Source organism: Pleurodeles waltl, chromosome 2_2 (genome assembly GCF_031143425.1).
Source record: "Pleurodeles waltl isolate 20211129_DDA chromosome 2_2, aPleWal1.hap1.20221129, whole genome shotgun sequence".
Classification (NCBI taxonomy): Eukaryota; Metazoa; Chordata; class Amphibia; order Caudata; family Salamandridae; genus Pleurodeles; species Pleurodeles waltl.
In genome coordinates, this window is record NC_090439.1 from 1,076,023,318 (window position 1) to 1,076,038,653 (window position 15,336).

Sequence of the window (15,336 nt, forward strand, 5' to 3'; positions counted from 1 at the left end):
CACTTTACTCCATGATACTTCTCCATGACACTGTATCCTATTCATCTCTACTGAAACTCCATGCCACTCTGTTCCACTCCACTCTATGCCACTCCACTCCACGCCATTCTGTGCTAATTTATTCTGGGCCACTCTACTCCACTCCACAACACTCTACTCCACTCCACTCCACTTTATGACACACCACTTTACTCTGCTCCACTCTACTCCACTCCTTTCTGCTCCACTCTATGACACTTCACTCCATGATACTCCTCTACGACACTCTACTCCATTCCACTCTGCTCCACTCCATTCCAATCTACTCTACTCCACTCTACAAAACTCTGGGACACTCTAGGACACTTTACTGTAGGCCACTCCACTATAGACCACTCCATTCTATGACACTCCACTCTACGACTCCCCATTCTACGATACTCCACTCTACAACACTCCTCTCTATGACACTGCACAGCACTCTAAGAGACTGCACAACACTCCAATCTAAGGCACTCCACTCTATGAAACTCCACTCTATGACCCTCCTCTCTATGACACTCTGATACTCTATGCCACTCTATGCCACTCCACTCTATGCCATGTTACTCCACTTTACACCACTCTATGCTGCACCACTGTACTCCACTCTTTGACACTTTACTTCATTCTATGCTACGTCACTTTATGCCCCTCCACCCTATGTCACTCCTCTTCATAACACTGTACTCCACTCTGCAGCACTCTGCTCTACGTCACTCTATGCCACTCTTCTCTATGCCCCTTTACTCTGTGCCCCCCACTCTACGCCCCATCACTCTATGCCCATACACTCTATAACCCTACACTATATGATATGACACTCTACTACACTCCACTCTATGTCTTTCCACTCTACAACAATATACTCCACTGCACTCTATGACAGTTTACTCCACTATGACATTCTACTCCACTCTACTCCAATCTACTCCACTCCACACCACTCTACTCCAATCTACACCACTCCTTGACCCTCTATGACCCTCCACTCTATGACCCGCCACTCTATGGTTCTCCATTCTACTACCACTCTAAGATGCTCTACTCTATGACACTCCACTCTTTGCCACACAACTATATGCTACTCTACACCACTCTACTCTATGCCCCTCGACTCTACATCACTCCACTCTACACCACACCACTTCACTCCATTCCACTCCACTCCATTCCAATCCACGACACTCCACTCCACTGTATGCCACTCCATTCTACTCCTTTTCATGCCACTCCACTCTGCTCCACTCAACAGCACTTTACTCCACTATACAACACTTCATTCCATTCTATGTTATGCCACCTGTGTCCCTTCCACTCTAAGAAACTCTAAGAAATTCTACTCCACTCTAAAAAACACTACTGCACTCTATGCCCTCCAATCTATGCTCCTCCACTCTAAATCACGCTACTCTACACCACACCACTTTTCAAGGTGTGAGGGAGTACACTGCTTCTCATCCCAACCCAGTCCACCCCATTGCATTCTGGTAAATGCAGTACGCTTACTTCAAAGTTGCTGTAGTTTTTCACCAAAGTTGGTGCAGGTAGTGCTGTTATCTCTAGACACGTGTTCCTGGGTTTAGCCCTCCATCAGTAGAGAGCAGAAGTAGCAGAGAAAAGTCATCTGGGGTTGCTGGTATGATGTCCAAGTCTTCACAGTTCACAGCATCACTCCACAGGCACACAGGTGCATCACAGCTGAGGTCGTCAGCTCATTGGCTCAAGGGAGCCTTTTAAGCACAATGGGGGGGGGGGGCACACTGTCTCTCATACCAGCACAGTCCACCCCATTGCATCTTGGTAAATGCAGTACACTTACTTCAAAGTTGCTGTAGTTTTTCACCAAAGTTGTTGCAGGTAGTGCTGTTATCTCTAGACATGTCTTTCTGGGTTTAGCCCTTCATCATTAGAGGGCAGAAGTAGCAGAGAACAGAGAAACGTCATCTGGGGTTGCTGATGTGTTGCCCAAGCCTTCACAGGTCACAGTACCACTCCACAGGCACACAGGGGCATCCCAGGTGAGCTTGTCAGCTCATTGGCTCAAGGGACCCTTTTAAACACAAGGGGGGTAGGAAGGGAGCACACTGCCTCTCACCCCATCACACTCCACCTCATTGCATCCTGGTGAATGCAGTATGCTTACTTCAAGGTTGCTGTAGTGCTTCACCAAAGTTGGTACGGTAGTATTGTTATCTATAGACACGTGTTTCTGGGTTTAGCCCTTAAACAGTAGAGGGCAGAAGAAGCAGAGACTAGAGAAAATTCATCTGGAGTTGCTGGTATGCTCCCAAGTCTTGACAGGTCACAGCAGCACTCCAGAGGCAAACAGGTGCATCCCATGTGTGCTCGTCAGCTCATTGGCTCAAGGGAACCTTTTAAACACAAGGGAGGGAGGGGGCACACTGCCTCTCAACCCAGCACAGCCCAGCTCATTTCGAACTGGTAAATGCAATACACTGACTTCAAAGTTGCTGTTGTTTTTCACCAACGTTGGGGCAGGTAGTGCTGTTATCTCTAGACCTGTGTTTCTGGGTTAAGTTCTTCATCTGTGGAGAGCAGAAGTTCCAGAGAACAGAGAAAAGTCATCTGGGGTTGCTGGTATGCTGCCCAAGTCTTCACACGTCACAGTACCTCTCCACAGGCACATAGGGGTCCGAGGTGAGCTTTTCAGCTCATTGGCTCAAGGGAGCCTTTTAAACACAAGGAGCGGGGAGGGTGGGAGCACATTGCCTCTCATCCCAGCACAGTACACCCCATTGCATCCTGGTAAATGCAGTAGGCTTTCTTCAAGGTTGCTATAAGTTTTCACCAAAGTTGGTGCAGGTAGCGCTGTTATCTCTAGACATGTGTTTCTGGGTTAAATCCTTCATCTGCAGAGAGCAAAAGTAGCAGAGAACAGAGAAAGGTCATCTGGGTTTGCTGGTATACTGCCCAAGTCTTCACAGGTCACAGTATCACTCCACAATTCATCCTTTCACCCTTCTAGCCAGCCATCAATTCATCCACCCAGCCCTTCATGCAGCCTTTCATCATTCCATGCACTTCTTTCACCCACCCATGTATATCTTGTATTACCCCTACAACCATCCTTTCATCCACATGTCCTTCCATATTTTCCTATGTCCTTCCTTTTCCTTTTCCATCCAATCCTCTCTCCCTCTCTCTCTTTTTTACTTAATTTGTTTGCTGTGGTCAACCCCTGATCTCTGCTTTAATGTTTATTGCCTTCCTTTACGTTGATGTTTTATTAGCTTTTGTTTGCAGAGCTACAGACAGGACAAGCTCATAAATAACTACAATTGTCAACAACACCCTCGCTTAAGCTGTGAAAGTTGGAGGTTCGCAACGCCACTGATACAAACACAAGGTCTGAGCAACCACCGAAGTCGCAGACGAGCAACTTTTGACAGCCACAGCACCTTGAACAGTGGGTTATCTGTGAGGGTGAAGACTGGATCTAAGAGTCGACAACAGATAACCTCCATCTCAGCAACATGAGCCAAGAACATTGAGTATAGTAGACTGCAAGGGCTGGCACTAGCAGAAGCCACAGCTGAACCGGAAACCCTCTCTTCACATGGATTGAAACTGGCTTATGGGTGGTGGTTTTGTGATTAATAATGCTTTTGAGCTTGGATGGGGGGAGTTCATCCTGGGGAGGAGGAGCTAGGGACATTAGTTGAATTGTTGGGGGTTTATGAAAGATGGTCGAGAAAAGGATAACAGAAGGAGGAAACACCAGAGGCCAGGAAAAGGGGTTCACCATTCACCCATCATGAACAGTAGCAAAAGGGGAACAACATGTAGGTAAAACGTGAAAAAGAAGCTGGAGATGAACAGTGGACAAAAAAGATCAAGCTCCTGATTTGGAATGTGAGAGGGTTATATAAGCAGACCAAAATGTAGAAACTACAGACCTATTTGGTACAAGAAACCAATATCACTGGGGCAGAGGGACAGCACTCCCCAAGTGATGGATGAGATAACTATTTTACCCACAATACTCTGCCTTCACCAGGGGCGTATTGATATAGATATGTCTGGGGTCCTATTTTATTCTGATACTGTTACTTCAGATAAAGAAATTACATGGATACTCGTCACTGTGGAAGGAGATAGAAGGGATATAGCTTTGATAAATGTATATACTCCTCTCTACAAGCAACCCTCATTACTGGCTGAGGTCTCCAAATTGCTAGTAAATATGATGGATTACCGGTCTGTTTTGGGGAGGGACTTTAAATGTTGGGTGATGAGGAGTGCCCTGGGTCTCACCCCCAATGCCCACATCATTAATGTTTAAGACATTTAAAGCATTTAGGGGCAAATTGAAGGAAAGTGCCGTTTCTCCTCGCGCCCCTTAGCGGCCCCCTCCACCACCATGTGTATTTAAAATACATTGCACCATGGCGCAGGGTAGGGGGCAATAGCGTCATTTTTTGTGACGCTATTGATGTACTCTGCAGGAGTAGGGCCAAAATATTGGCCCTTCTCCTGCAGAGTACATAGGGGCCCATTATTATAAATAATGGTATGCCCCATTTTAACACCTGCTCTGAGCAGGCGTTGAAAGTGCTGAAAAAAATGGCACAAGGAAATCTCTTAGATTTCCTTGCACCATTTTTGTAGCCCCCTCCAATAGGGGAACGCCTCCCCTTGCATACATTATGCCTGGTGCGGGCATAATGTAGAGCAAGGGTTTACAAATTGCCGCAATGCAAGCATTGCATCACTGTAAATATGGCACGTGGGAAATGCCACCTTAATGCCAAATTTGCATCAAAATAAATGCCGCAAATGTGGCTCAAGATGGCGCTAGGGGCTTATAAATATGTCCCTTAGAGACTAGTTATTACAATGGGGATTATTGGTATCACCAACTTGTAAGGGGCTATTCAAATCACTCGGTCGTAGAAGACCTTCATGTTAGGTTGGAAAAGATGTAATGCATCTCAAGCACAAGACACAGTCCTAAAAGCAGACTATTTAGACAAGACAATATCAGACCATAATTCCTTGTGAATCACTATGGGCTGTGGGGAGGCAAAACGCATCCCCCCACGAAGAGATTGAAAACAGAAGCATTAGAAGACCAAACATTCTGACAAGTGAATAAATAAATTACTTCTTTATATAAAATTAGGGCACTACATCATCTCTACTGCAACATTAGTAATCCTTTAAATTAATCATAAGTGGTCACTGCATTAAAATGACCATAGGGCTAAGCCCCCATTAATAATGGAGGTTAAAAAACAGGAAACAAAGGTTAGTAAGTGAAAGAAACAAAGATCAGTAGACCTGACTATACAGGACACATTTGTGGAGGGAGGAAAGGGATTGCCACAATCTATATAGAGAGTGCGATGCTTGGACTACAAAGCACATATGGTCAGGTTCCACAATGAAAATGACCAAACAGGGCACCCATTGATGTAGCTAGTGAATCCAGCAAGAAAAGAAACCCCAATACTAAATATAAGAATGGAAACACAGGGAATGGTATATTCACAAGCAGGAATAAATGACGCTTTCATTGAATACTACGAAAAGCTTTATGCATATATAGGAGAGCATGGACAAATAGAATACATAAGAAAAGCAGAACTATGCACACTGGATGAGGCAAAAAATAAAACGTTAGGTAGTGCGATAAGAGAGCAAAAATTGAGAGGGACAATTAGGAGCATGGCAAGTTGAACAGGATCAGGTTGCCTCCCCATCAAGTTTCATGCGGCCTATACTAAAACAGTAATGACAAACTTAACTGAGGCATAAAACACAGTGAGGTAAAATCAATGTGGCAGAATTGTTGTTCCTCCCTGTGCCTTTTATCTCACTTTTTCTGTGACCTGTAACTTTCCTGTGCCATTTTGCTCACTCTTCTTGCCTTTTCTTGCACTCCTTCTGCCACTTTTTTGTGGCTGCTGTGCATCATGTCTGAAAGTGAAACAAAAATAAAGCGCTGTGATGAATCCAGCGCTGGCTGTGTCATAGCACTTTTGTTTAAATTGCTTGCAGGGCAGAGACTGGCTGGAAAGCAACATGGAGGGAGGAAGGGTGTATGAGTGAGCAACACAGAGGAAGGGTACATTCAGGTGGCACACAGACAACACAGGGTGGGGGAAAAAAGATGCTATCATGGGGCTGGAGGCATCCGCATTATAGTGCTTATTTATTGCAGGGTAGGAGGCAACACAGAGGGTGGTGAGAGAATCAACATGAACAACTGAGGCTGTGGGGAAAAAGTGCCATGGCACAGCCAGTGCTGTCCGCATCATAGCATTTTTTTGTTATGGTGGTTTGAGAAGAGCTACATAGACAATGGGTGGAGGATTGGGAGATGGCAACATGGACAACAGAGGGAGGGTGGTAGGGGTAACACGGACAACACAGCCTGTGGCGAAAAAAATTCAGATGATTCAGCCAGCGGTGTCGCCACACTTTTTTTGCTGGGTGGGAGGCAACATGGAGGTGGGCATCAACACGGACAAAGGAAGGTGTGGGAAAAAGTACTATAACATAGACATCGGTGTCCATGTCATATCCCTTTTTCTGGCTGGTGGAGAGAGGCAACACGGACAATTGACAAACGGCCAGTGGAGCTAGAGTGGTTGGGGAGCAACATGGACAATGGAGGGTGGGTCGGGGTCAAAATAGACAACAGAGACAGGGCAGGTGGGGTGGCAACATGGACAATGGAGACATTCAGCACAGAAAACTGAGGTAGGGTGGGTAGGGCCAGCATGGACAATGAAGGGAGGGCAGGTTGGGAAACAACACTGACAGTGGCATGAGGGTGGTTGGGGGAGCAACAGTGAGAACAGGGGAGAGCGGTTGGAGGAGCAAAACGGGCAACAATGGGAGGGTGGGTGGGGGACCAGCACGAACAATGAAGGGAGGGTGAGTGGGGAAGCAACAAGGACATCGGAGGGAGAGTAGGCGAGGGGCAACACGGACTGTGGAAGCAAGCAGATGGAAAACATAGGGTGGGAGGCTAATGACAAGCAGATGGACAATGAAGGGTGGGAGGGAGGTGCTGGGGCAAGCAGACAGCAGATGTTCGGCGGGTGGGAAGTAGATGGAGTAGAAGTACATGAAGGAGACAGCTGAAAAACAGGCAATCTCACACAGTGCTTAAACACAAAAAAGTTTTGCCTAAAAATGTGGACAACAGGGCAACCCCATTTTCCTGCATGTAACTGTGTAAAAAAACATATGTGTTACTGGAGGAACTATTTATATTCAAATCATCAATATTGTATAATGGTCAACATAACGATCCACCAGCCAACCATCAGTACATTGTGTAAATAATCAATTGACAGCATATTGTTACTAGCAAAAATAAATTTATCTTTTACATACATACAAAAATCAAACAATATTTAATCACCAGCTTTTTAAGCTAATAGCCAGCACATACAACAGTAGATCCATAAAATCACATACATGTCTCTGCAGCACATTCCAGAAATCAATAATGAGTGTGTTAGAAATGGGGTTTCTGGTTGGTTAGGGTATGCACCTGATAGCGCGTCCAATCCTTATAAATTACTTATACTTGGACACGCCGGAGGTCAGTGAACCTTTTGACCAAGTTGGGTTCTCCTCACCCGAGAATAGTCGGATCCCTCAAATCAATATCTAATAATCATTTTAATCAATAACCAATACTCAATTTATACATCAAACAACAAATTAGTTAAACAGAAGATCAGTAATTAGACACACCATGACGTTTCAGTCATGAATAACCACACCTGTTTTATTAAAGGTTAATGAGTTTATTTCCCTATATTAACAAAGCTAATATAATATAAGTAAGTCTCAAAATCAAATGATATACGTATACAAACATTACTAGCTGTCCATAGCGACGGAAGAAACGCAATCTACGCAAAATCTGGATTATAATGCACTCAGTTATAGCAATGCAAATCACTAATATAAGTAACTGAATTTGACTAATTTCATACATCGGTCAGCATAACAAGATTTCAATTTAGCATGGTGCATCAAATGAATACCTCAACTAACCTCTGATTAGCATTGGCATGTGGGGCTTCATGCTAAATGAATTTGTCAACATGAATTTAGAAAACTTCTAGCTTAGGCTCCGTCAAAATAAGCAGTTGGTACCTAAGAAGGAAAACACAATGCATAATACAATTATCCTTTCATAATTACCAAATACAATCAGCATTCAAGGAATATCTTCGTCCTTCAGGTACCGGTTCGATCAGCATGGGGCAGATTTCAAAGGGGCAAAGTTAAAGCAAAATTCCTTGCGGCAGCAAGGAAATTGGGGCAAAAGTTATCATATGGGCAAGACGGGGTAAAGTTAAAGTCTCTAGGGTGAGAATTCTTAAAGTCTCTCTCTCTGCGACAGAGAAAAGGCATCAAAGTGTTATTTAAAATGGCGTCTTGAATCTGGCTTCAAAATGGCATCAAAGAAAATGGCTGACTTCTCTTTGTCCGGTGGGTTTATGTAAGGAACGTTCCAAATTCTTCAGGGTCTTCCATTGGAGGGTCCATATGGTGGCTTCTTTTTGACCAATGAATAGTGTCTTTCTCTTAGCACTCACTTTTGCATAAGGTGTCCTTGGAGTTTTGGAACACAAGTAGCAACAAAGTTGCCAATTATTTCTGTATCAGTGTCTTTATTGTCTGCACCTGCAGAAACTGACCTTGCTTCAAAGGGGATGAAACTAGCCTAGCACGAAACCTTGAGATAAGTGTATTAGTCATTCTATTGAAAAAATACAGCCTTTAAAGTTAAAATGTGTCTTTGTTAATACAAGTGAAAACAACGCAGTCAAATTTGAGACCAGGCAACTATGCCAAAGCCTCTGCTAAATTTAAGCTAAGCATATAACAGTTTCAACAAGAAAATAATAGAATACATTTGCAATTATGACAGATTACTACATTGTCGATTCTTCATGATTAATTAAGCTCGTTTATAATAATGGCGAACTACCTCGTGGGCACATTTTCCCACAAGCATTATTTTTCTTTGCTAAAATCACACTGCTTTATACAATTTTGTTACATGATATATAAGCGTTTGTTAGCCTTTCTTTTTCTGCGTCATCAATCCCTCCTCTGATGACTAATTATGTCATCGCATTAAATCTTCCATCGCAAATTTTATTTCATTAAAATTCTGTTTTAGTAATTTGGCACTTCAGTCAATTCCCTCTTCCTTTTAGTTCCCTTTGATTTTTCCCTGTATATTTCTACTATTTTATTTTGCTCTTTCTCTTCTCCTTTTGCTTCTTGATTTCAATATTTTAATAGCTTTCCATATTCCCCAAATACCTATTAAGCAAATTAAGATTATTATTATTCCTTTTACTATTTTCAGTAATATTCCGTTCCAAATGTTGCTGAGTCAATTTCCCACGGAAGCAAATCCCTTTCCAACCGTTTCCCATACTCCTGGTTCTTTCAATTCTTTCAAATCTGCACTCTCGTTAGTTAAATTTGTAAGCATTTTCCTAATTTGCCCACTGTTGTCTGGTATATAAGAACAACAGTGACGTGCACTAAGCATTTTGCAAACGCCGCCATTCTTTGCTAAAAGAATGTCTAAAGCAAGCTGGTTTTGAAGAGTCATAGCTCTTTCTGCAGAAAGTTCAGCATCAATCAGGATCATGGCTCCTGAGAATTTTGTCAGCATGTTATCCACAATAGTAGACAACTTTCGTATTTTGATTGAATTCAATATAACTCCTGCGGAAGGAATCATTGCTCCAAATATATCTCCTACCACACCAGAAGCTGTCTCCCTTTTCTGAATACGATGCAATTTAGACAGCTTTGGAAATTTCTTTAAGTCGTCCAGTTGAAAAATCTTTCAAAATACTATTCCCAAATAACATCTCCCATACCATCCTTTTGGAAGACGATAATAGGCATTGAGTCCACAAATATAGTATACTCCTGGAGTAGCTGGATCTAGGCCATTTAACATGAACGTCCATTTAGCCTGAAACAAAAACACGTGTTTACATTCACTCATTCCTCCAAAGATTGTGTCATAATATGATTTAGGTCTATATATACAAAGCTTCCCTACGTGCATTGCATCTAAAGCTAATTTCCCTTGTGTCTTTATTGCGGCAAAAGCATAGTTATCTACAGATGTCCTTTTGTGTAATTCCTTTTCTAATTTCTCCTTTACCACTTTCCTTCTATCTTCAGTGTGATCTAAAAAGCTTTTCTCTACAGGTGAAAGCAAGCATGTAAGGTTTTCTCTATGAGCTTGAGCTGTGGAAAAAGGTGATAGTGGTTCAAAGAAACCCCTAACTATTTTTATATAATAATCTCTTGCTACTTTCCTCAAGTACTTCATTATGGGGACATATGCAAACATGACATCATGATTGGAATAGAAGTATTGAATAGACTCCTGGCCATAAAATCTGGTTAGTAACAAGCTACATGTTATTCCATACGTAAGAGGCATGCTATGATATGTCACTCCTTCTATTACTGAGGTAGGTATTTGTGTGCATACATAACAATCTTTCGCATCCATCGTCTCAACATACTCATTCAGCAAGCGATAGAAGACGTTAGAAGAAAGCTCTTTCTTGTCATGCAAATATTTCTCGTCTTGTTCGAGTTTCTGCAAAGGAGTTAATTCAGTAGAAATTTTAGAAGTAGAAGCATCATTCGCGTCTCTTTCATTCTCTCCATGCACTCCAAGAATTATTGCCACAATTATTAGTACACATGCAGTTATTAGACCTATACACATGTATTTACAATATTTCATCTTATGTCCTTTTGTAGTACTGCTTGGCATGATCTATATAAAATCAGAAAGTTGAAGACACCTTATCAAATCAGATTTGCAGATATATATGTATAGAGGTTGAACGAGGTCAAAGTACACACAGTTTTTCTTTAGCAGCTTAGTCTCTTATCGGTTTTCAAAGTCAATCAGGTTATCAATGTCTTATTCGTTAATGTTCAAGAAGTTTCACTTTTCAAGTACCAAAGTGTTGTTCTGCTTCTTCGTTTTCAAGACTGAGAGATAAAAAATCGTCTGACCAATCGTTAGTGGCTGTGTATGCCCATTCTGGACCAGAATATCTTCTGCTTGGTATTCTTTTCCTTTTCAATTTTGCATCTCCTTTCGATTCTCTTTCGCTTATGTCTTGTTCTTTGGCTGTGTCTTTTTCTTCATTCGATGTTGTTATTGCGATAGACACTTCTTTTCCTTTCTCCTTCAATTTTGGCCCTTCGTTTTCTTTTAATGTTTCTTTAGTCTTTGATTTCACTGGCGATATGCTTTGTCTCCGTTTCGCGCTGCTTTCACCTGATGGACCTGCAACCGGTTCTGGAAGAATTTGAACAATTTCGCTCTGCTCTGTCTTGTCTCCTTCCGCTAGGTCAATCAGGTTTTCTCCTTCTTTTTCTGTATCGTCTGCTTCTGGAAAAGCCCTCCTCTTATTAGGCTCTCCTGCTTCTTCACCTGTGACAGGATCTTTGTCACCTTCAGGATCTTTGTCACTTCCTGAGGCTTCTTCTCTGTTGTCCTCAAGAGGATCGACTGCGTCTCCTCAGAGAATATTTCTTCTGCCTCTATTTCTTCTCGCTCGCTTTCAGGCTCTCTTCGTTCTGTCTCAGTGCCTGGTACTTTCCTGTCAGTTGTTGGTAATTTCAGTGCTTCAATTTCCTCTTCTGTGGGACACGTCACCCTTTTCGTGTGACTGGCGTGAATCCAGTTGGGAACTCCCACACATTTCACAGCGGTGGTAGTGGTCAGAATCACTTGAAAAGGTCCTTTCTAACGGGGTTCCAGACACGACTTCCTCACGTGCTTCTTTATCACGACCCAGTCACCTGCTTTCAGGGTGTGTCCTGGACCTTGGATCGGTGGCAAGGTGGTTGCCTCCACCTGGTGAGAAAAAGAGCGGACCACATCAGCCAGACCTTTGCAGTAGTCCAATACCATATCATCTGTAATATTTACAAGAGCATTTGCAGGAACTGCTGGAAGTCTCATGGCTCTGCCCATGAGGATTTCATGCGGTGATAGTCCAGTTTTTCTATCAGGTGTGTTTCTCATTGACATTAACACCAAGGGCAATACGTCAGGCCATTTCAAATTTGTGGATGCGCATATTTTTGCCATCCTTGATTTCAGCGTGCCATTCATTTGCTCCACTAGTCCTGTTGCTTCAGGGCGGTAGCCACAATGCAACTTTTGTTCAATGTTCAGTGCTGCACACAATAATTTGATTACTTCGTTATTGAAGTGACTTCCCCTATCTGTTTCTAAAGAGATCGGGAATCTGAAACGTGGTATTAGTTCTCTCAAGAGTAGTTTTGCAACTGTAAGGCTGTCATTTCTGCGTGTAGGGTATGCTTCAATCCAGTGACTAAAAATGCACACAATCACCAACACATACTTCAAGCCTGCATGCGTAGGCATCTCAATAAAATCCATTTGCATCCTGCTAAATGGCCCACCTGCTCTTCCAATGTGGCTCAAATTTACTACTGTTCCCTTCCCTGCGTTCATTTGTTGGCAAATGACGCAACGATGGCAAACTGCTTCAGCAACTTGACGGAATTTGGGATTAAACCAATCAATTTTGAATAGTCTAATCATGGCATCCCTTCCAAGGTGGGCTTGTCCATTATACAACCTGGCCAATTGTGTAAAAAGACTGTCTGGCAAAACCAATTTCCCTTCACTTGAAACCCACAAATCATCTGGTTTCTTTACGCATTGTAATTTACTCCATGAGAGTTTTTCATCCTTGCTAACATTATTTTGCAGGAACTTCAATTATTCTATTGTGTCTACGAATTTTAGAGCAAAGGCTTCACTTTGTTCAAGTTCTGGCTCATTTATCAAGTTCCATTCGTCTCTGAGCAATATACAGTTCAATGCGCAAAACCTTGCGACTTGATCTGCATATCCATTTCCCAAAGAAGCGAAGTCTTGTGATTTCGAGTGTGCACTGCATTTTACCACTGCCACTTCTCCTGGTAACTGGATGGCATGTAACAATTCTCTTATTATTTCACCATTTTTCACTGGTGATCCTGAAGAGGTCATGAAGCCTCTTTGTGACCACAATTGTCCAAAATCATGCACTATTCCAAATCCGTACTGACTGTCAGTGTAAATGGTGACTTTCATTAATGCGGAAAGTTGGCAAGCTCTAGTAAGGGCTACTAGTTCCGCTACCTGTGCAGCGTAAACTCCCTGAAGCCAAGATGCTTCCAGAACACCAGTTATCGTACATACAGCATATCCTGTTTTCAATATTCCTAGTGCATCTCTTAAACATGAACCATCAACAAAAATAATTTGATCATTTTCTTCCAATTGAGTGTCTTTGATATCAGGTCTTGGTTTAGTACAAAATTCAGTCACCTGAAGACAGTCGTGCTCGATGTCTTCGGCGTTCTCAATTTCGACATTTTCACTGGGAAACAAGGTTGCTGGAGTCAACGTAGTGCACCTTTTCAGCTGCACATTGGGTGATCCCAAGATTATTGTCTCGTACCTTGTAAGTCTAGCACCGGTCATGTGCTGTGTTCGGGAACGTGTCAAAAGTATTTTGACTGAGTGAGGGACCATAACTGTTAAAGGATGTCCCATCACTATTCCTTCACTCTGATTTAGGCTTAAACCAACTGCTGCTACAGCACGCAAGCATCCCAGTAATGCTGCTGCGACTGGATCCAAAGTAGCAGAAAAATATGCTACTGGTCTGTTTACGCCACCATGGGCTTGAGTCAAGACAGACAAGGAACATGCATCACGTTCATGACAAGTCAATGTGAACGGCTTTGTGTAATCAGGCATACCTAAAGCTGGAGCTCTACACATGCATTCCTTTAATTCAATAAAGGCATCCATTTCATCTCTTTTCAACACTATTTCATCCGGCGCATCCTTCTGGGTCAGTTTCAGTAAAGGTTTGGCTAGCGTTGAGAAATTGGGAATCCATTGGCGACAGTAGCTCACCATTCCCAAAAACTTTCTCACCTCTTTTCTCGTTCTGGGTGGACTCATTTGAAGTACACTCGTTATCCTCTTTTTCATGATTCTTCTCAACCCTTTCTCTATTTGGTGACCCAAATAATTCACTTTCTTCTGGCAGAATTGTAATTTTGAAGGAGACACTTTGGGGGTCATTACAACATCGGCGGTAAAAGCCGCTTACCGCCGTGCAGAAGACCACCAATACACCGCCGCGGAATTCCGCCACATCTATTATGACACACATCACGGAATCCGCAGAAATTGAGACACCCACACAAGTCCGCCACACCAAAGGTCAGTGATAAACTGGCGAAAACAAATCCTCCACCATCACGCCAACAGAAACATGCCCATGCTATTACGACCCACGAATCCACGCAGCGGTCTTTCAACCGCAGTATTCCATTGGCGGTACACACCGCCGCGCTCAAAATACACACACATCTCCAAAACACCGCCACATTGGACAATTCAAAATACACACACTTGATACACATACAAACACCACTCCCACACACCCAACACAATATAAAACACACACCCACATCACCCACAAACCCCTACGACAACAATTCCTGAGAGAAGGCCAGAGAGAGACACCACCATCAACAATACTAGCATCCACAGGCACACAACACCATCACCCACACAACATCCACGCACAAAACACCCCACACCACTACACATCACCACACTCATCACCACATACACCAGCCCACACATCACCTACACCAACCAATGGCACGCCAAAGACACCCCAGGTTTTCGGAAGAGGAGCTCAGGGTCATGGTGGAGGAAATCGTACGGGTAGAGCCACAGCTATTTGGATCACAGGTGCAGCACACCTCTATAGCTAGGAAGATGGAGCTATGGCGAAGAATCGTGGACAGGGTCAACGCAGTGGGACAGCACCCAAGAAATCGGGAGGACATCAGAAAGAGGTGGAACGACCTACGGGGGAAGGTGCGTTCCGTGGTCTCAAGACACCACCTGGCGGTTCAGAGGACTGGCGGCGGACCCCCACCTCCTCCCCCGCAACTAACAACATGGGAGGAGCAGGTCTTGACCATTATGCATCCTGAGGGCCTCGGAGGAGTCGGTGGAGGAATGGACACTGGTAAGTCAAATCTTAACTATCATATCCCCCACCCTACCTGCCTGCTATCACACACCCCCACCCACACCCCCTCCCCTATCACTACAACTCCTCACTAATGAACTAATACCACAAACCACACATCCCAACACCAAGCCCTGCATGACACAACAAAGCATGGACACCCATCACTAAAGCA